At 45.2% G+C, this 20,527-nt stretch overlaps 1 pseudogene; it reads right to left on the bottom strand.

Annotated features, from left to right (window-relative positions):
- Positions 1–8,230: 8,230 nt before the first annotated feature.
- On the bottom strand, positions 8,231–8,459 carry LOC123459498 (annotated as a pseudogene).
- Positions 8,460–20,527: the final 12,068 nt, after the last annotated feature.

The following is a 20,527-nucleotide window of genomic DNA, read 5'->3' on the forward strand; positions in this document are numbered from 1 at the left end:
CCATTCTCTCTCTCATTATCTGCCTCTCTCAAATAAATAAATAAAATATTTAAGTGGCGCAAGCATCTGGTGTTCATTGACAACAACAAGAGACTCTGAACTGTCATCCCCAGCACATATACACATACATGCAAATAAATGAGTAACTAAAAATATTATTTTTAAAGGATGAACTTTTTAAAAAAAAATCTGGAAATGAATGAGATGGATCATCAGAGGTATGTGTGTACATTGAGATAAAAAAGATCCAAGCCAGAATCGTAAGAGAGACGACACTTAAGGGCCATGCATAGGATTCCTCTAAGACAACTGAGGAGAGCCAGAGGAGCTCTGGGAGAGACACAGACGCAGCCACACCACAGTCATCTGCTTTTTGACTCCACTGACGTGTCAGCTTCCTGAGGTAAGCACGGTGACATCCATCATTGTATTCCCATCACATAGAGGCGTGGCTGGCACATCAGTGCTCCTTTACGTGTTAATAGAATAAAATGGTGATTCTGAAGCCAAAATCGAGAACAACTCAGAGGAAAGAAAGCTCAACTATGTCAGCGCCTGCCAAGAGATCAAGCAGCTGGGACTTTTGGGGAAAAAAATCCCCCTGAATTGGTTGGAGAGAGGTCACCTTCTCTTAGGGACAACAGTTACGCGGGGGCGGGGAGTAAACAAGAGGTAAGTGGGAGCAGCTAAAGAATAATCTTTCTCACAAAGTGATAGTGAAACACCTACTGTGCCTGGCATTGTGGTAGGGTGGGCATTTCAAGAGTAAACAAAATGGGTATATGACCCTCAGGGAGCTTACAATGTGGGCTGAGCTGTAACGCATTTGCACACAGCAAGGAGCAGAAGTCCAGGTAGCAGGGTCAGAAGGGGCTTTCTGAAGTAGGTGGCTTCTAAACTTGATAAATGAACAGGAGTTGATCAAGTCGAGAAAGCCTTAGCTACAGGGTATTACAAGGTTGCAACGGCTAGAGAGAGTGGAGACTCTTGATATATTCCAGAGAGGAATGGGAGAAAGCATGAAACTGGGGGACATGAGGAAGGCATAGAAGTCCCTGTGGAGCAGAAAGGGGATGGGATCCAAAATGCAGGTGGAGGGCCAGTCTTCAGTAGAAGAGACACCTATTCCTGATTACGGGAAGGAAGGAGAAAGGATTGGATGCAGGTAAGATTTGAGAGAGGAGGTAGAGTGCTGGAGAACTCACACCGGATGGCTTCAGTTTTCTTCAGTGAGGGAGCAGACCCAGTTCCTCCCTTTCCTCAACAGCCACATAAATTTTGTCAATCTGATGACCCCACTGTTTAAATGGCTCCTCCTGCCTCCTGCCACTCCTCCACTGCAGACCAGCATGACCCCGCCGGTGTCCCCGCAACAGCCCACCGCCATCCCCCTGAGCACCTCCTCCAGCCTGCCGGAGTGCTATTCCCAAAACAAACCTCTGTCTTCTACAGCTCTGAAAGGTCTGATGACTGTCCATTATTGTAGGGTCAAATGAACTTCCTGTGGCCTAAAAGACCCTGGGTGATCTAAGCCCATTTCCTCCTCCCCTGTGACACATCTGCCCACCTCACGCTATAAGTGCCACAGTCGGTGAACCACTCTAGCCCCCAAAGCAAGAGGCTTTCGTGCCCTTGACAAGAGCTGCTCTCTTGGCTCAGGATCTCTACCCGTCCCATCTCACCTCCATCTCTCCTTTACTTGATCAACTCCGGATTATTCACCAAGTTTAAAAGCCACCTACTTCAGAAAGCCCCTTCTGACCCTGCTACCTGGACTTCTGCTCCTTGCTGTGTGCAAATGCGTTACAGCTCAGCCCACACTGTAAGCTCCCTGAGGGTCATATACCCATTTTGTTTACTCTTGAAATGCCCACCCTACCATGCCAGGAAGAGTATGTGTTTGGTATGTGCTAAATGAATCAGTGGGTTAATCTACTGGAAACAATGGTAGAGAACTAGCGTGTCAAGAAAATAGACAAACAGTGTCTATTTATTTATTTATTTATTTATCTATGGGAGTCCCAGTTAAAGAGGGGATTACAGAAAAGAAAATTTCTACAAGTGTCAATGTAGCTAAGAAATCACTGTAGATAGGACTGAGAATTTGTGAGGTGGCAAGTCTCAAAAGACAACGGAAGAAAGTAGTTAAAGAGTGGCTGAAAGCATAGCTTCTGGCACATGTAATGGAAAGGGGTACAAGAGCAGGTAGGAACAAACCAAGAGGTCAAGGTCAGAAGGTCATTATTAGGTTATTGAGCATAACAGGAGTGAGGGCATCTGAAAGCTGCTGTCCAGAGTGGGATGTAAGAGTTTAGAAACTTTTGGAGGTCAAACAGCTGTGGAGTGGTCTATGGGAGGAAATAAGGAAATAGGAGCTAAAGAAGTGACAAAACTGAAGCTGGCCTCTGAAGAGACATGCAGGGCACAGGGTGCGGAAAAGACTGATCCAGGTATCGAAGTGTTCAGGGACAAAGTGAGCTTGGGAAGTCTATGGGTGAAGAGTCGTGGTGTGAGCATTACGAAGAGGTTTATTTAGCACAAGGGAAAATACGGTTCTCCTGTGATCAAGCCATGTCCCTCCTAGAGATTGCACAAGGGGACTGCTGTAGGGCAAGGGCAGTTTGCAACACAACGTCCTGTTAGGGCCAGGGTTCTAGGACCCCTGCGGTGTTTGAAGAGGCTGAGGAAGTATATCTGGCCTGCGAGGTGTGCAGCGGGTGACAGCGTTTCCAATGGGTATGTGTTAGTCTGACAACGTCTCTTCAGAGCTGCCGGCACTATCAGTGTCGCTCGCGGTGTGTGTTGACAGTGGCATTGGTTGTTCAGAGAATCTTGGCTGCACTTCTGTTGTGCGTGTGTGATGTACGGAGAACATCTTGCCTAGGTGTGTGTTGTCTTGACAGAAGTTTACAGTGGGTGTGCGTTGATTCTGACAGTGTTTCTTGGGGTGTTAGGTGGCGGTGAGGTTATCTCTTGAGGATTTATGTTGCCTGGGACTGTGTCCTTGTGGGTCGAGTAGGGCTGTGATCGTGTCCCCTGAGGGTATTTGAAGAGTTGACATTAAGTGACAATATTTTTCTGGCCTATGACCTTGTGGCTGCGGGCCCAGCCCATGCCACACTGAGTTCATTGTGCCTGTAGAGCTCCAGCTCCCCACCCCCTCCACATGGGACCCCGGGCCTGCAGTGACCTCCCTCTGTACCCCCTGGTACAGGATCCTGAACTGGGCATCCAAAGTCGCGGTGACTCTGGCTCCAGATCTCACTCAGAGCCAGTCTGTGTGACCCACAATCCATTTGAGGCTGTGCCTGCCTCTCTCTGCTTCTGCGCCCCCCTCCCTCGGTTTCTTTGTCTCTGTGTCACTGCGTCTCTGTCACACACACACACACACACACACACACACACACACACACGCCCATCCCCGCTTTGTGACACATGGTTCGCACGCAGCCAGGTAGTTGGCACACACGCGCACACACGCACAGACTCTGCACCGAGACGGCTCGCTAGGGCACGGGCTCCGGTCGCCCCACACACCCCCTCGGGGCGGCACGCACATGCACACGCAGCCGCGGGGACACGCACTGACTCACACTCGGACGATGCGCTCGCGCTGGGGCACACGCACAGCCCTGCCCTCGCCCTCGCCCACTGCCCCGGGCACGCTCGAGGGCGGCGGCACACCCCGGCTGGGTGACACACGCACACAAAGACCCCTGCCCGCGCCCGCCGCCCCCCGCAGGCCGCGGCCCCCTCCCCTCGCTCCCCTCCCCCTCCCCCATTGTCTCGGCGCAGAACAAAGCCCCCGGCTCCGCCGCCGCCGCCGCCGCCCGGGAGGCCCGCGGAGCCGGCGGCCGGGCGGCCGGGCACTGACCTGGGCACGGCGCGGGCTCCCTCGCCCGGTGCCGCCGGGGCGCCGTCGGGCCCCCGCGGTCAGCCCCCGGGGCAGCGCTGGCCCGCGAGGGGCCTGGGGCCGCGCATCGTCCGCCCGCCCGCCGCCGCGGTCTCGGGCCCGCGGTCCCCTCGGCGCGGCCGGCCGCCCGTCGGTCTGCGCTCCGTCGATCGGTCGGTCGGTCGGTCCGTCCGTCCGTCGGTCCGTCCGCCCGCCGCCGCCGCCGCCGCCGCAGGGGCGCCGCCTCCTCCTCCTCCTCCTCCACAGCCGCCCCGCGGAGGATGCGAGATGCGCCGCCGCGGCCCCGAGCCCCCTCCCCGCCCCTCCCCCGCCCGCCCCGCGCGGTAACCCGAGCCCCCGCCCCTCCGCCCGAGCCCCCGCCCCCGGCCCCGGCCCTCCGCCCGCCCCTCCGCTTCCCGGCCCCAAGCCCCGGCCCGGCCCGATCCGGCCCAGCTTCTCGTCCCTTCTCCAGGTCCTCTCCTTCTGTCCGGCCCCCTGGTCCTCGGCGCTTGCCCGCCCCCAGCCCTGGCCTGCAGCCCCCTTCTCCATCCGGAGTCCCCGTCACCCCCTTCTGCCTGCCCCGCTCTGTCCGTTCTTCTCTCCCCGCCGTCTCACCTCTCTTCTTCCCTCTTCTCCCCTTGCCTTCTGCTCAGTTCCCTTTATCTCCACACCCTCTTCCCATCCAATTCTCCCCATCTCCTTCCAGCCCTCTCCCTCTCTTCCTCGCCGTTCTTCTCACCTCCTTTCCCCTGGGTCTTTCTTTCTCAGCACTGCGTTTTCTTCACACCTTTCTCTTCGCTTCCCCTTCACCCTCCCTCTTCCTCCTCGCATCCTTCCATCTTAACTGACCCTTGCTTTCCCGTTAGCCACTTACTGCCCCATGATCTTTATCCCTTTTTATCCAAGCCTCCGGTTCTCTTTCCCTTACCTTCCTCTATCCCAAATTTAAGTGTAGAGATTGGAAGGTATTGGAACCTCAGAGTTTAGGAGATGGTGGTTTACTTGAGAGTATATGCCCCAGAAAAGTAAAGTGAGAAGAAAACTGAGAAGGGAGGTGGAAAGGGTCCTGAGGGGCCAATTTTGGAGGTGTGTGTGGGGGGGAACCCAACAGTGGAGACATAAAATCCGTCAGAAGTGGAGAGTAAGCAGTCTTTTGACTCTCAGACTGTGTCCTTAGGACTGAGTAGAAGTGGATGGGCATCCTAGACTTGAGACATGGCACAGAGAAATCGGGAGCTTCTGAGGAAATAGAACAGATTTCCCTTAAGCAGAAGGAGAGCGTGAGATTTTGGAAGAGTGGAAGGAACGTCTGGGATCATGACATTTGCGTTTCTGGCTTGGCAGCTGGCTGGGTGGTGTGGTGTTTTCTGTGCTAGACAAAAGGAGAAGGAAGGTGGAAGAGGGTTAGTCTGCAAAGATGACGACTTGTGATTTGGGGCTGCTGACTTTGAAGCGCCTGTTGGGTAGGTGGGTCTGCAGTCTGGAGGAGTGGTCTGGGATGGGCATAAATATTTGGGAGTCATCTGCAAATACCGTATAAGTTTGAATATAGGGTGAGGTTTTGCTTTTTTGTTTTTCCAAAGTCATCCCTCAGGAAAGAGGGAGTAACCTTATATTTGAGTCCTTACAGAGTCTCTCATATTACAGGGTTTGCCCTCATTTACTTTATTTTGAACAACAAACCACTGGATAGGGCAGTATGGTATGGTGACTAAGCTTGTGGACTCGGGAGCCAGACTGCCTGGCTCGGGGTCCAGACTCTACCATTTTTCAAGCCGTGTCTTCGAGAGAGTTGTTTAACTTGTTTCTGCCTTGGCTTTCTCATCTACAAACTGGGTCTAAAGATTAAGTTGTTTAGAACAGGTAAAGCACTATGTAACTGATAGACAGGAAGTGCCCAAATAATGCCAACTGCCTTTGCTATTAGGACAAAACCCATTAACCTGAAATGTCCTCAACAATGGTATTTTGGATTCCTGTAGAGGTCATTTGTCACAGAATCCCTAGCCAACGAAATTTAACACAGCTCTGATAACTATTCCTGGGGCTATGACCTCACAACTGCATGTGTTGGATGACTCTAAATATACTTTTTAAAGATTGCTTTAAAAAGCAATAGAGTAGTATTCGGGAGGGGCTTCTGGGATGCTCAAAATGTTTTATTTTTTGACTGGAGTGGTGTTCCATGGGTGTTTCATTTATGTCAGTCCATTGTGCCAAACACTTATGAGTTTTACCCTTTTCTGCATGAATGCTATCCTTTAGTTAAAAATTTAATAATTTGGGCTGGAGAGATGGCTTAGCGGTTAAGCGCTTGCCTGTGAAGCCTAAGGACCCCGCTTCGAGGCTCGGTTCCCCAGGTCCCACGTTAGCCAGATGCACAAGGGGGCGTCCGCGTCTGGAGTTCGTTTGCAGAGGCTGGAAGCCCAGGCGCGCCCATTCTCTCTCTCTCCCTCTATCTGTCTTTCTCTCTGTGTCTGTCACTCTCAAATAAATAAATAAATAAATTAAAAAAAATTTTAACAATTTGGGGGCTGGAGAGATGGCGTAGTGGTTAATGTGCATACCTGTGAAGCCTAAGGACCCCGGTTCCATTTGACCCAGGCTCGATTCTTCAGGTCCCACATAAGCCCAATGCACAGTGGCGGCACACGGGTCTGGCGTTCGTTTGCACTGGCTAGGTGCCCTGGTGCGCCCCTTCTCTCTCTCACTCACTCTCTCTCTGTCTCTAATAAATAAATATTTTAAATAGTTAACAACTTAAAAATGGTTTTACGATGCAGTACATCAAGTGACTCCATGAATATACTCTTGTAGGATGCACACCCCAACCCAACTTCCCTAGGGTGATGCACATGGGACTTGTGACCTAAAATAAAGTTTTCAATGACTTTATCATCTATGAATTCAAACTGTTCTGTGTTTTCCCCTAAACCTTTCGTTTAGACTGAAGAGGTCATCAATTAAAAAAATAATAATAAAAACATGCAAGATAACTAAAAAAAGTGGCCCTGATGGTGAGAAAGTTTTTGGGGGATTATGTTAAGCATATATATAACTTATGAGAATAGGGACTGGGGAGATGGCTCAGTGGACATGAGCACTTGCTGGGTAAGTATGAGGGACTGATTTGCCCTAAGTTTGATTCCCCGGCACCCTTGTAAACAGCTGGATATGACCGTGCATGTTTGTAACCCCAGTCCTATGGGGTGACGAAATCAGAGAATGACAACTCAACACCCATGCAAAAGAGAGAGAATGGACAAAGCAATATTTATAAATCAACATATTAAGTTAACACATGAATTTAAATATATGCATAATTAAGCCCATTAAATATTAAACATAGACTTCTGGTTGTTTCTTCATTGTTGTAAAAGGTAGTAGTAGAGCTTGTCATTTAAAAAAATGTTTTAGTTTATTTTTATTTATTTATTTGAGAGAGACAGACAACAGAGAAAGAGGCAAAGAGAGTGAGAGAACAAGACAGAGAGAGAGAGAATGGGCACTCCAGGGCCTCCAGCCACTGCAAAGGAATTCCAGATGCATGAGCCACCTTGTGCATCTGGCTTACATGGGTCCTGGGGAAGAGAGCCTTAACCATGGTCCTTAGGCTTCACAGGAAAGCGCTTAACTGCTAAGCCATCTTTCCAGCTCCTAGAGCTTGTTATTTTTATTTATTTATTTATTTATTTTATTTTTTTGGTTTTTCAAGATAGTATCTCACTCTAGTCCAGGCTGACCTGAAATTCACTATATAGTCTCAGGGTGGCCTCAAACTCATAGTGATTCTCCTACCTCTGCATCCCGAGTGCTGAGATTAAAGGCATGCGCCACCATGCTTTTGTTATATTCTTTTTTAAAAGGAGGAAGTGGAGACTTCACATTTACTGAGTAACTGGTATGATACAAACGGGAATAACTGAATTCCAAATAAATAAATTTCACCTTTTTACCATTTGATCTGTGGCTTTTTAGCACCGACACTTTTTTTTAAATATATTTTTTGTTCATTTTTTATTTATTTATTTGAGAGTGACAGACACAGGGAGAAAGACAGATAGAGGGAGAGAGGATGGGTGCGCCCGGGCTTCCAGCCACTGCAAACGAACTCCAGACGCGTGCGCCCCCTTGTGCACCTGGCTAACGTGGGACCTGGGGAACCCAGCCTCGAACCGGGGTCCTTAGGCTTCATAGGCAAGCGTTTAACCGCTAAGCCATCTCTCCAGCCCAGCACTGACACTTTTGGTAACCACTTGGCATTAACTTTACAATGGATGAGCAACTTTTCCCTGTTTAATAATAAGTCCTACTTCTGTCACTTTCTGGAGGGATGGCCTACTGTCCTTTCTGTACAATCCGGGCAAACCAACTAGTGATGGCCAGCGTGGTGTCAATGAGGCAGTCCACACAACGAGAGAGACAGTTTCCAGTGCAAGAATCTAGCCGATGTCCTGGCTTCTCCTCACTTCTCCCAACACAGTTCCAAGAAGCCGCGCACCTGAGCTGCGAAGTGCACCTTCTGCTGCTGCTACTCCGCCTCCCCAGCTTCGCCCAGCTCTGTCATGGTCAGCAGCTCTCTCGAACTTTGTTTTTTAAGGACTTGACTACAGAGAAAAGAGAGAGAGAGACCTAGGGGCCAGAGAAGGTGGGGAAACAGGAGTTTTAGGAGGGCAAGATTATTTTTCAAATAGGAGAACCTATGTTTATTTACTGTTTTGCTTTCATTTGTTGAGAACGCTGGTGTCTGTTGTACTGCTTTATGCACAAGACACATAGCTAATGAAGGCACAACTGAGCAGCTCATGAGAGAGAATCGCTGGAGGCAGACTTTCAAGTTATCATCAGAAAGTCTAATGGTAGAGGAAAGCATAGGGTAGGGGCATAGAGAATATTTCAAATCCACACCAAGGCTGAGTCCCATAGCATCACAGAGATTATGGTAGAACTGTACCTTAAAGGATGAGTGGAAGCATAGCAGAGGGAGGGTTGTAGAAAGAAGATTCAGGAGGAAATAATAACTGAATGCTTAAAAATCATAAAGACAGGATGGAAAGATGGCTTAGCAGTTAAGGAGCTTGCCTGCTAAGCCTAAGGACTCATGGTCAACTCTCCGGGTCCCACATAAGGCAGATGCCCAGTGACACAAGCACACAAGGTCGCACATGTGCACGAGAGGGCACACACATCTGCAGTTCGACTACAGTGGCTGGAGGCCCTGCCACACCAATTCTCTCTCTCTGTCTCATAAAAAAAAGGCAGTCTGGGGCTGGAGAGATGGCTCAGCGGTTAAGCGCTTGCCTGTGAAGCCTAAGGACCCCGGTTCGAGGCTCGGTTCCCCAGGTCTCACGTTAGCCAGATGCACAAGGGGGCGCACGCGTCTGGAGTTCGTTTGCAGCGGCTGGAAGCCCTGGCGCACCCATTCTCTCTCTCTCCCTCTATCTGTCTTTCTCTCTGTCTCTGTCGCTCTCAAATAAATAAATAAAATAAAATAAAAATAAATAAAATTTTTAAAAAGGCAGTCTGTTGGGCTTGCCTCAAGAAAATCATGAAGACATCCACATCATTTTGGCTGCAAAGCTGAGAATAAAAGGAATCCAAATGAGACTGTTTCATCTATCCATCTTATAATAGAAAAGAGAGTAAGATAAGAATATCCCAGATGTTACTGTGAGACTGTGGCTGACTAGAAGTGAGACACATGTCATGGAGAATCTGAAGCTAGTTTCCTTGTCCCTGAGTTACACATGAGGGAAGTGACTTAGTAAATTGGGGAAACAAAGGAGGATCAAGGATATGAGAAGAGGTAAGGTGATGAACTTGGTTGTAGATAGGCGATTAAGATACATGTGAGGGCTGGAGAGATGGCTTAGCAGTTAAGGCATTTGCCTGCAAAGCCAAAGGACCCTGGTTCGATTCCCCAGGACCCATGTAAGCCAGATGCACAAGGTGGCGCATGTGTCTGGACTTCCTTTGCAGTCGCTGGAGGCCCTGGCACACCTATTCTCTCTCTCCCTCTCTCTCAAATAAATGAATAAAAAAAAAAAAAAAAAACTAAAAGATGCATGAAGCTGAAGATGTCTAAAAGATGGCTGTGTTTAAAATTTGGACCTCAGAAAGGGTCTCATATGAGGGCAGATGTTGTAAAATCATCAGGATATAGATGGTTAGTGGAGCCACGAGACCAGAGTGCTCCCTCACAGAGTGGCTAGTGGGATGACTATCCTGAGTCTTTAAAGGATGAGAACAGAAGAAGGGATATGAAGGAGACTGAGAAGGGTCAGCAGAGTAGGGACTGGTTGAGAGTAGTGTCCAGTATGTCCCACTGAAAGCCAAGGAAAGAAACAACTACCAGGACGAGTGCTGTCAATACAGCAAAAATGCCGCAGTAAGGGGCTTCTGGTTTAGCTGATGGATCCTACTGATGAGAGAAGAGGGGAACGTTACGGTCACAGTCACTTAAGGATGAAGGGGAGATAAAACTTCAGTGATTTGTAAGAGTGAAAAGTTAGCTGGGTGTGGCTGCATAGTCCTATTATCCCAGCACTCAGGGAGGAGGCTGAGGGTCGTGAATTTGAAGCCATCCTGGGCTACATAGCGAGACTGAGAAAACCCAAGGGCTTGAGCTGTGGGATGTAGCTCAGCGACAGTGCTTGTCTAGCAAGGCCCTCGGTTCGATCCCCAGAATCATGCACATGCACGTGCACTCACACATGCACATAAATCATTGCATGTTAAAGAAACCCAATTTGAATTAGCTTAGGGAAGAAGGTGACCACATCTAGATGAAACCAGAAACTGAAATGCCATCAAGACTTTGTGTCTCTACTTCATGTTTTTCATTTCATTTTACTTGTCAGCTTCATTTTCTCCTACTGATTTTTTTTATGTGAACTTTTTAATTTTGGAATAATTTTAGATTTACAGAGAAATTGTAAGCATACTACTGAGAGTCTCATGTGCTGTTCACCCAACTTCCTCTAATTAACACTGGTTGACATTGGTACATCATTATTAACTGAGCTCCAGACTTTGTTCTGATTTCACCAGTTTTTCCACTAATGACCTTTTTCTATCCCAAGATTCAATTTAGAATACCACATTGCATTTAGTCATCATGTTTAGTTAGTTTTCTCTGGTCTGGGACAGTTTCTCCCATCTTTCCTATTTTTTTATAACCTTGAAGGTTCTTAAGTTTTGAAGAGTATAGAGCCTGTATTTTTGTAGAATTTCCCTCAATTAAGATTTCTCTGATGTTTTTCTTCTGATTATACTGGGGGGTGGGGGTGGTGGAGGATGCCTCAGAGGAGAAGTTCTGGGCTGACTGCATCATATCAGTGGGTACATGCTACTCCATTGGTTTTTCACTGCTGATGTTCACCTTGGTCACAGGGTTGAGGTTGTATTTGTTAAGTCTCAGGAAAAAATGACCGAAAAATTGTGGCTAAAGGATCACCTATGGCTGGGCATGGTGGTGCACACCTTTAATTCCAGCACTTGGGAGGCTGAGGTAGGAAGATTGCTGTGAGTTCTAGGCCAGCCTGAGACTACATGGTGAATTCCAGGTCATCCTGAGCTAGAGCAAGACCCTGCCTCAAAAAAACAACAAAAACAAACAAACAAACAAAAAAGGGGACCCTGTTCCTTGAGGACAGAAAGAGAAAGAGAAGGCACATGACCTGCATGGCGAGGATGTGTGGCAGTGAGGGAGGAAGGTGGGAATGGAGCAGGAATTGGAGATCTTTGTAGCTGCTAATCTCCCTTTCTAGAAAGGAATTCAGAGTTTGTGGAAAGGGATATAAAGTAGGCAATATGTTCTAAATTTTGAGGACGTTTGAAGGAGCAAGATGCTTTTGAGGGGAATGACTAATGACCTTATAGAAGGCCAATAGGATCCAGTAGCTGATGCTAGTAATGAGAGAACATCAGCACCCAGCCCTGTGACTAAGACACGAGGCCATTTCAAGCCCACGCCAAGGAGGGTAGAGGCTTGTGTCGAAGAATGACGAGATTTGCAAAGTTTGGGCCGTGAGGACAGTTGTCCCTCTTTGGGACTAGGAGAGCTCAGGGTGGTGGCTCCTTCCTTCTCATCCTCAGACATAATGGAAGAAGGTGCAGAAGTCAAGTACTTGAGCAAAACTCACCCAGGAAGTGAAGGTTCAGGGTTGTATAAATGGGCTGAGAACCTGAGGCTTTGCCGTCCTGAAACAGATGTTTTGGAATAGTGAGTGTTGCAGGGGAGTCCGTGTTGGGAAGGGCTGCATGACTGGGAAGCAGTCGGGTGGGTGTGGGGGGGAAGACAGGGCAAAGCATGTGAGGATTAGACTGGGGTGACCAACTGGGAAAGAAAGATGACAAAAAGGCCTGACTTGTAAACAAGGAGCTTCAATGACAGAGTATCAGACGGACAATTATCACTACCTCCCTCGTTCATTAGTTCCTTCTTTGTGAGAAGAAGGCACTAGGTAGCATCAGGGTTTGGAGGAAGCAGACTGCTCCAAGACAGACTTGTTCAATGTACTAAAGTCATGAGAGAGCCTCAGCAGAGCCCAGGCCTGGAGGAAGTGAGCAGTTTTGGAAAATGGCCCGAGCCCAGCACTGCTTAAGTTGGGATCTTTCAAGAGTAAGAATGTTTTCCAGGCAATGAAGGGCTTCAACTCCCTGTAGAAACTCTTCGAAAGAAAAAAAGGAAGCTTCTGATTCTCTCCCACAGAGCATCAGCCAGAGAAAGCAGGAGATGGAATCTAGAACACAGGTGGAGGGATTAATTGTGGAGAAGAGGAAGGACTCCAGTCCTCTGGGATGGGAAGGAAGGAAGACCAGAGCTCTGAATTTTAGTTCACAGACTGGTCAATTTGTTAGAAATTAACAATTTTGTTAATTTACTGAAGTTTTATTCCCCTTAATGATGTGTCAAATTCACAACAATTTGCATGTTTGGGATCATTTAAATTGATTTTGAAGATTTCCAGTTGGCATCAGCTGGCCAATTTAAAAGTTTAGTTTAACTTAGTTTTCATTTTAATTTATTTGCAGCTGTTTTACTGAGGTCATTTTGCCATGGCTCGCCAAATTTCAGTGTATTCTAAGTTTTTCCTTACTTTGAAATTATGACTTTTGGGAATGGGATTTTCTTGTGTATTTTTCTCTACAATTGTGCAATGACTCAAGTGTACAAAATTTTATATAAACAACTGGGGCAGGGGTTCTTCAAAAACTATTTGCAGTATAATTATTTACCTTTTGCTTCACCACTTTCTTTGTGTGTAAAAAGATTGTTTTGTGTTTTAATATTTATTTGTTTATTTAAGAAAGAGAAAGAGAGACAGTAGGAGAGAATGGCAAAGAAAGAGAGAGGGGAAGAGAATAAGAATAGGCAGCCAAACAAATTCCAGACATGCACCGCCTTGTACATTTGGCTTTACATGGATACTGGGAATCAAACCCTGGCCATCAGGCTTTACAAGAAAGCACCTTTAGCTGCTGAGTCATCTCCTCAGCCCTACTTTATTTTATTTTGTTTTTGAGATAAAATATGTAGCCTAGTTGGACTTCAACTCATGATCCTCCTGCCTTGGCTTCCTGAGTGCTAGAATTGTGCCATTATGGCTGTGGTGGTTTGAATAGAATAGATGGCCCCCAATATATTCAGTTGTTTGTAGTTTGCATCTATAGCCACCTGGCTGGAGGCAGTATCACTGTGTGGATCTTAAGGTGTGGTGGTAGGTTTCAGATTTCAATCTAAAGATATGCAAAGTGTGCCTAGCTGGAGTTCCTGAAGTGTGCTGTGGCTTTTGACCTTTAGGTTTCTCTCTGTCTCTGCTTGGTCCTGTGAAGGCAGGCCAGCTTCTTCTGCCATTTATGGAACTTCCCCTGGATCTGAAGTCTTCAATAAATATCCCTTCCTCCATAACTGTGCCTGGTCTGGAAGTTCATCTCAGCGAACCTGAATCTGTCTGCTACAGTGGCCAATGCATATACAATTTTAATAGATTGGTAGATGAAAAATAGTCCCATTCTGTTTTTATGCTGTTTGGTAAGCAGTAAAATAGTCCCTACAGGGCTGAAGAGATTGCTCAGTGGCTAAAGGTGCTTGCTTACAAAGCATGGTGGCCCAGGTTCAATTCCCCAGTCACATGTAACACCAGATGCACAGAGTGGCACATGTGTCTGGAGTTTGTTTGCAGTGGGAAGAGGCCCTTGGTGGCCCTGTTGCCCCCTTTCTCTGTCTCAAATAAATAAATTACATGTTCTTAAAAATATCTACTGTAGTATGGAGTAGAATTAATGATATAAATTCTGTTGTAAAATTATTAGTTCCATTGATAAGTGCCTTCTGGTGATCTTCTGCCACCAGCACAGCTGACAAACATCTGTGCATTCTTTCCTGTTCCATTCAGACACAATGGGAAGATTTGACTGCAAGACATTCACCCTGCTTATCCTTATTGCATTGGTCATTATGTAGTCTTACTACTTCTAAATAATTAAATTTTCACTTTGGCTTTACTTTTTTTTTTTTTTTCGGAGGTAGGGTCTCGCTCTAGCCCAGCCTGACCTGGAATTCACTATGTAGTATCACAGTGGCCTTGAACTCATGGCGATCCTCCTACCTCTGCCTCCCGAGTGCTGGGACTAAAGACATGCACCACCACACCTGGCTGGCTTTACTTTTTTAACTGGAGGTTTTATTGAGATATCACTTACCATATAGTTCATTCTTTCAGAAATACATACCATAAAGTTCACTCTTTCTAAAATGATTAATTTGCAATGGATGTTAATATATTCATAGCATTATGCATCTATCACCATAATCAATTTCCAGAATCTACTTGTTGCCCCAAAAGGAACCCCATGCCCCCATACCCAATATTGCCATTAGGAGTTACTTCATTCTCTCCTTCCATCTCTCTGGTAACCAGTAATCTTCTTTCTGTCTCTATGGATTTGCCTTCTAGAGACATTTTATATAAATTCAGTCATATAGTATGTGGCTTTTTACATTCAACTTCTTTCAGTAGATTAATGCTTCTAGTATTGTTTTTTAAAATTTATTTATTTATTTATTTATTTGAGAGCGACAGACACAGAGAGAAAGACAGACAGAGGGAGAGAGAGAGAATGGGCGCGCCAGGGCTTCCAGCCTCTGCAAACAAACTCCAGACGCGTGCGCCCCCTTGTGCATCTGGCTAACGTGGGACCTGGGGAACCGAGCCTCGAACCGGGGTCCTTAGGCTTCACAGGCAAGCACTTAACCACTAAGCCATCTCTCCAGCCCATGCTTCTAGTATTAATCCATGTTGTAACATGTATCAGCGTGTCAGTTCTTTTTGTAGCTCTATAACTTTTTGTCACTAGTTTATGGACATTTGAAGTGGTTTTACTTTGAGGTTATTTTTTATATTTATTTTTTATTGACAACTTCCATAATTTTAAATAATATCCCATGGTAATGCCCTCCCTTCCCCTACTTTTCCCTTTGAAACTCCACTCTCCATCATATCTCCTCCCCCTCTTAATCAGTCTCTCTTTTATTTTGATGTATTATCTTTTCTTCTTATTATGATGGTCTTGTGTAGGTAGTGTCAGGCACTGTGAGGTCATGGATATCCAGGCCATTTTGTGTTTGGAGGAACACGTTGTAAGGAGTCCTACCCTTCCTTTGGCTCTTACATCCTTTCTGCCACCTCTTCCACAATGGATCCTGAGCCATGGAAGATTGAAATATTTCAGTGCTGAGCACTCCTCTGTCACTTCTTCCCAGCACCATGTGCCTTCTGAGTCATCCCAAGGTCACTGCCATCTGAAAAGAGAAGCTTCTCTATCAAAAGTGAGAGTAACATTAATATACGGGTATGAACATTAAGAGAAGTGCTTACTGGGCAGTTTGGTGAGCATAGTATATATTTAGCCAAAGAGCAGCAGATGTTATATCCCTAGGGCTCATGACTACCCTTGTAGGTTTTCAGTAGCAGGGATGTGTTCCCTTCCATGGAGCAGGCCTCTCGTCAAATTAGAGGGCAGTTGGTTTCCCCCATAACAGACATGCCACTATTGCACCCTTTGGCTCATTTGGCCTGACTGGCCAAATATAAGGCTTGAAGTGTCCACTGTTGAGTATCTTCACTGGTGATTTCTCCCTCTCCCATTGAACTGCATACAGCATGACTTTTTTCAGCTTTCTGTCAATTGTTCTACATGGAAGAGGTTATCAGCTCAGTTCCATCAGGGTTTCTCAGTGACCTTGCAGCCCAAGTCTTCAGAAATAGGGTCTTACCATCTATTCCTGGTGGGAAACCAAGGGCCTTGTAATGGCCTGTAATGTTTTGGGGTCATCAGGGACCTCCCTGGCCAACAACTCACTGGAAGGTATTCCATCCCTGGCACTGAAATTTTTCTCCTGTGTGTTCCATTGTCCAAAAAAGTAGGTTTCCATATGACTTATTTATATCCTCTTAGATTTTGATTAGCCCTCCCTCTACCTTTCCTTTTCTCAATCTCTTCCTTTGTGAATCTTTTCATTTCCCTTGGGTATGTAATTAGGAGTTATCATTTGAAACTTTTTCAAATGAAGTGACATGGACAGGCATCTATCTGTTCATTCCAGATAGGGAACAGCCAGACCATAGCGTAATTACACCAAAACCAATGAGCCAATGAGTTTATTAGGGTAACTTACGGAGCATGAGTGAGGGGTTACTTATAGGAATGTGGGTGAGGAGTTAGAGGAGCATGGGGAGGGGTTACTTATAGAAGTTATTGCTCACCCAAGAGCCACAAAAGTCTCTAACATGCTCAAAGATAACCTCAAAGTTCTTGTATCGAATCCAGAGCCTAACAAATGCTAGGTAAATACTCCATCACTAAGCTACCCAGCCACTGAGCTCAACTGTATACTTCTTGGTATTCTCTGAACTTTCAGGATTTATGGCCTGATATCTTACTCATTTCAGACAACTCTCCACCATCATTACTTCAAATATTTCTTCTGTTCCTTTTCTCCTCTTCTCTGATATTCCTATCACATGTATGTTAACTTTTGTTGTTGCCTCACAGTTCTTGGACATTCTTGCTTCATTTTTTTTCCATTCTCTTTTCCTATCTTTGAGCCTACTCCTTATTTCCTAGGCCATGCCCACTTACTGAAAGACATTCTTTGTTTCCATCACAATAGTTTGAATTTCTAAAGTAAAGTAACTGGTGGCACAGACCTGTAGTCATAGCACAAAGGAGGTGGAAATAGGAAGCTCTCATGGTTGGGTCATATTTGATGTCATCCTGGGCTACATAGTAAGAGTTTGTCTCAAAACAAACATGTTTAATTTCTAACATTCCCTTTTGGCTGTCTCTTAAGTTTTGTTTTTTTTTTCTTTCTGTTTACATTATCCATCTTTTCTTCTATGCTGTCTACTTAAAAAATTTTTTTTTATTTGCAAGCAGAGAGAGATAGAGAAAAGAGAGACAGAGAGAATGGGCATGCCAGGGTCTCCAGTGACAAAATGAACTCCAGATGCCTGTTTAACTTTGTGTGTCTGGCTTTATATGGGTATTGAGGAATCAAACCTGGGTCTTTAGGCTTTGCAGGTAAGTGCCTTAACTGCTGAGCTATCTCTCTAACCTCTGTCTATGTTTTTATGTGAACCCTTAGCACAGGATCATAGTTATTTTAAATTACCAGTTTGACAGTTATAAGATCTGTCTTATATTTATGTCTGGCTCTTTTGTCTTTCAGACTATGGTGTGTGTGGGGAGGGTGTTTTTTTTTTTTTTTAATCTTTTAGTGTGACCTGTAATATTTTGTTGAAACTGGGCATGATGTATCAGAACTGAGGCATATAGACCTTTAATGATCTTAGTTTTATGTCTATTTGGGTGGCTGTTTACTGTAGCTGTGGTGATTAGATTAATTTTTTTTCTTGTTTTGTCTTCTCTGCTGTCTGGGTTTTCCTAGAGATTCCTTAAATAGCGCCTGAAGCTTGCAGTTCTTTTAATTTTAACCTCTTGTTGAACAAGAGCCCTATTAATATGATGATAATGTATGAAGCATAAGGCAAGTTCTATTGTTCTTGGTCTTTTAGGGGAGCCTATGTCTCTGAACAATGACCATCACCATTGCTTCTCAGCTCCATTCATACCCTCTACATCTTAGAGAGAAAGGCTAAATGAGATTGAAGTTGGGTATTTCTCATCTTCCATATTGGGTTAGGATTCAATACAACTTCTAGTAAAATAGGTCTGGGATTTTCTTTTGTTTTGTTTGTAACCTTTGGTCAAATAGTTTCTCTTGTGGGCAGGTCCTTTTTAAAGAGAACAGAGAGGTCCAGGCATATTTCAGATTCATTACTTTTTCTGTCCCCCTGCTGGAAGCAGGAGGGAATTTTCCCTGTGGTCTTCATAACCCCATGGGGCCTCCTGGTTCTTGTTAGACTAGAAATTAGCTGCATGTCTTCTTTTGAGAACTATCTATTCAAATCTCTTGCTCATTTAAAAATTGGATTGTTTTTTTTTTCTTATTGTTGAGTTGTAAGGATTCTTTCTGTTCTCTTTTGAGGCAGGGTTTCATGTATCCCACACTGGCCTCTGATTCCTATGTAGTTGAAGATGACCCTAAAGTTCTGATCCTCCTGCTCCACCTCCAAATGCTGAGATTACAGACATCTCAGACAATCCCCATGCCCAGTTTATATGGGGTTGAGGGTCAAACCTAAGGCTTTATGCATGGTGGGCAAGCACCCAATAACTGAGATTTGAAGTTCATGCTGCCTATTACAGGCTTGGTGATTTTCACCCCCAACTGTATCACCTCATAGCATGGATGGAAATAGTGGGAAGCACGTGTTGGTGCAAAATGTTCACATCTTCAACTAAAGCAGGGGGTGATGAGGGTCCCACAGTCTCCTTAGAGGGCATGCACTCAATGAATTGAGGACCTTCCATTAGGCCATCACATCTTTCAGGTCCACAACACCTCCCAACATCACTGTCGTCATAAGAATTACACCTTTCCATATGGATCTGTTGAAGACCCTCATCCAAGCCATGAGCAGATCCTTACCTTACACTACATAGACCCAAATATGAGTTGAAATTATTAACTGTTAGAGAAAAAATTACAAAGAATAAATCTTAATGATCTTGGATTTGAGAATAGTTTTTTAGGTATGATATCAAAAGCACAAACAAAAGAAAAATCAGACATGTTAAATTTTATCAAATTAAAAATTTTGGGCTTCAATGAATACCATAAAGAAATGAAAAGATAATTCACAGAACTCGAGAAAATATTTGCAAATCACATCTCTGATAAGGAAGTAGTATGGGGGTATAGCTCAGTTTTTGTAAAAAAAATAAAATAAAATAAATAAATAAATAATAAACAGCTGTGGTTTTGACCAGAAGACTGTGCTATATGTGTAAATCAGTTTGGGGAGTAATGAGATCTTCATAATAAGTGTGCCATCCACAGACAGGTGGTGAGTCCCATTTATTTAGCCCTTTTAAGTTTTCTCTCCAAAATGCTTTGTAGTTTTCAGTGTATAAATTTTGTCCTTTTTTTTTTTTTTGGTTTTTCGAGGTAGGGTCTCACTCTGTCTCAGGCTGACCTGGATTTAACTGTGTAGTCTTAGGGTGGCCTCAAACTTACAGAGATCCTCCTACCTCAGTCTCCCGAGTGCTGGGATTAAAGGCATGCACCACCACGCCTGGCTTTTGTTCATGATTGTAAGTGTCAGTGTCCAGTCTTTTAATATTAATCATGATGTCAGAGCCAGCTTTCATTGCAAACATGTCTCTTAATAAGTTAGAAAATTTACCTTTATTCCTAGTTTGAAAAAGTGTTAGGTTTCATAAAATGCTTTCTCTTTCTGTACTGCTATAATCATATGGTTTCATTCTTGATTCCTTTTTTACATCTTTTATTTATTTATTTGCAAGGAAAGAGAGATAGAGAGAGGGAGAAAGGAAAAGAGGGAGAGAATTATGAATGAACAGACATGTCAGAGCCTCCTGCCACTGCAAATGAAATCCAGACATAATCTAGATTTATGTGGATGCTGGAGAATCAAACCCAGACCACCCCAGGACAGTAGTCTTTGTAAGCAAGTGCCTTTAATCTCTGAGCCATCTCCTCAGCCCCCTTTTAAATTAATTTTTTGTTTATTTTTATTTATTTATTTTAGCGCAACAGACAGAGAGAGAAAGAGGGAGAGAGAGAGAGAGAGAGAGAGAGAGAGAGTGAGAGAGAGAGAGAATGGGTGCACCAGGGTCTCCAGCCACTGCAAACGAACTCCAGATGCATGCGCCACCTTGTACATCTGGCTTACATGGGTCTTGGGGAATCAACCTCGAACCAGGGTCCTTAAGCATCACAGGCAAGCGCCTAACTGCTAAGTGATCTCTCCAGCCTGCCTCAACCTCTTTTTTATTTTATAGGTAGAGAGAGAGAGAGAGAGAGAGAGAGAGAGGGAGAGGGAGGGAGAAAGAGAATGAATGTGTGTACCAGGGCCTGTAGGCACTGCAAATAAACTCCAGATGCATGCGCTACCTTATGCATCTGGCTTACATGGGCACTAGGGAATTGAACCTGGGTCGTTAACCTTTTAGGCAAGCACCTTAACCACTAAGACATCTCAC

The sequence above is a fragment of the Jaculus jaculus genome, chromosome 3, assembly GCF_020740685.1.
Source record: "Jaculus jaculus isolate mJacJac1 chromosome 3, mJacJac1.mat.Y.cur, whole genome shotgun sequence".
Lineage (NCBI taxonomy): Eukaryota > Metazoa > Chordata > Mammalia > Rodentia > Dipodidae > Jaculus > Jaculus jaculus.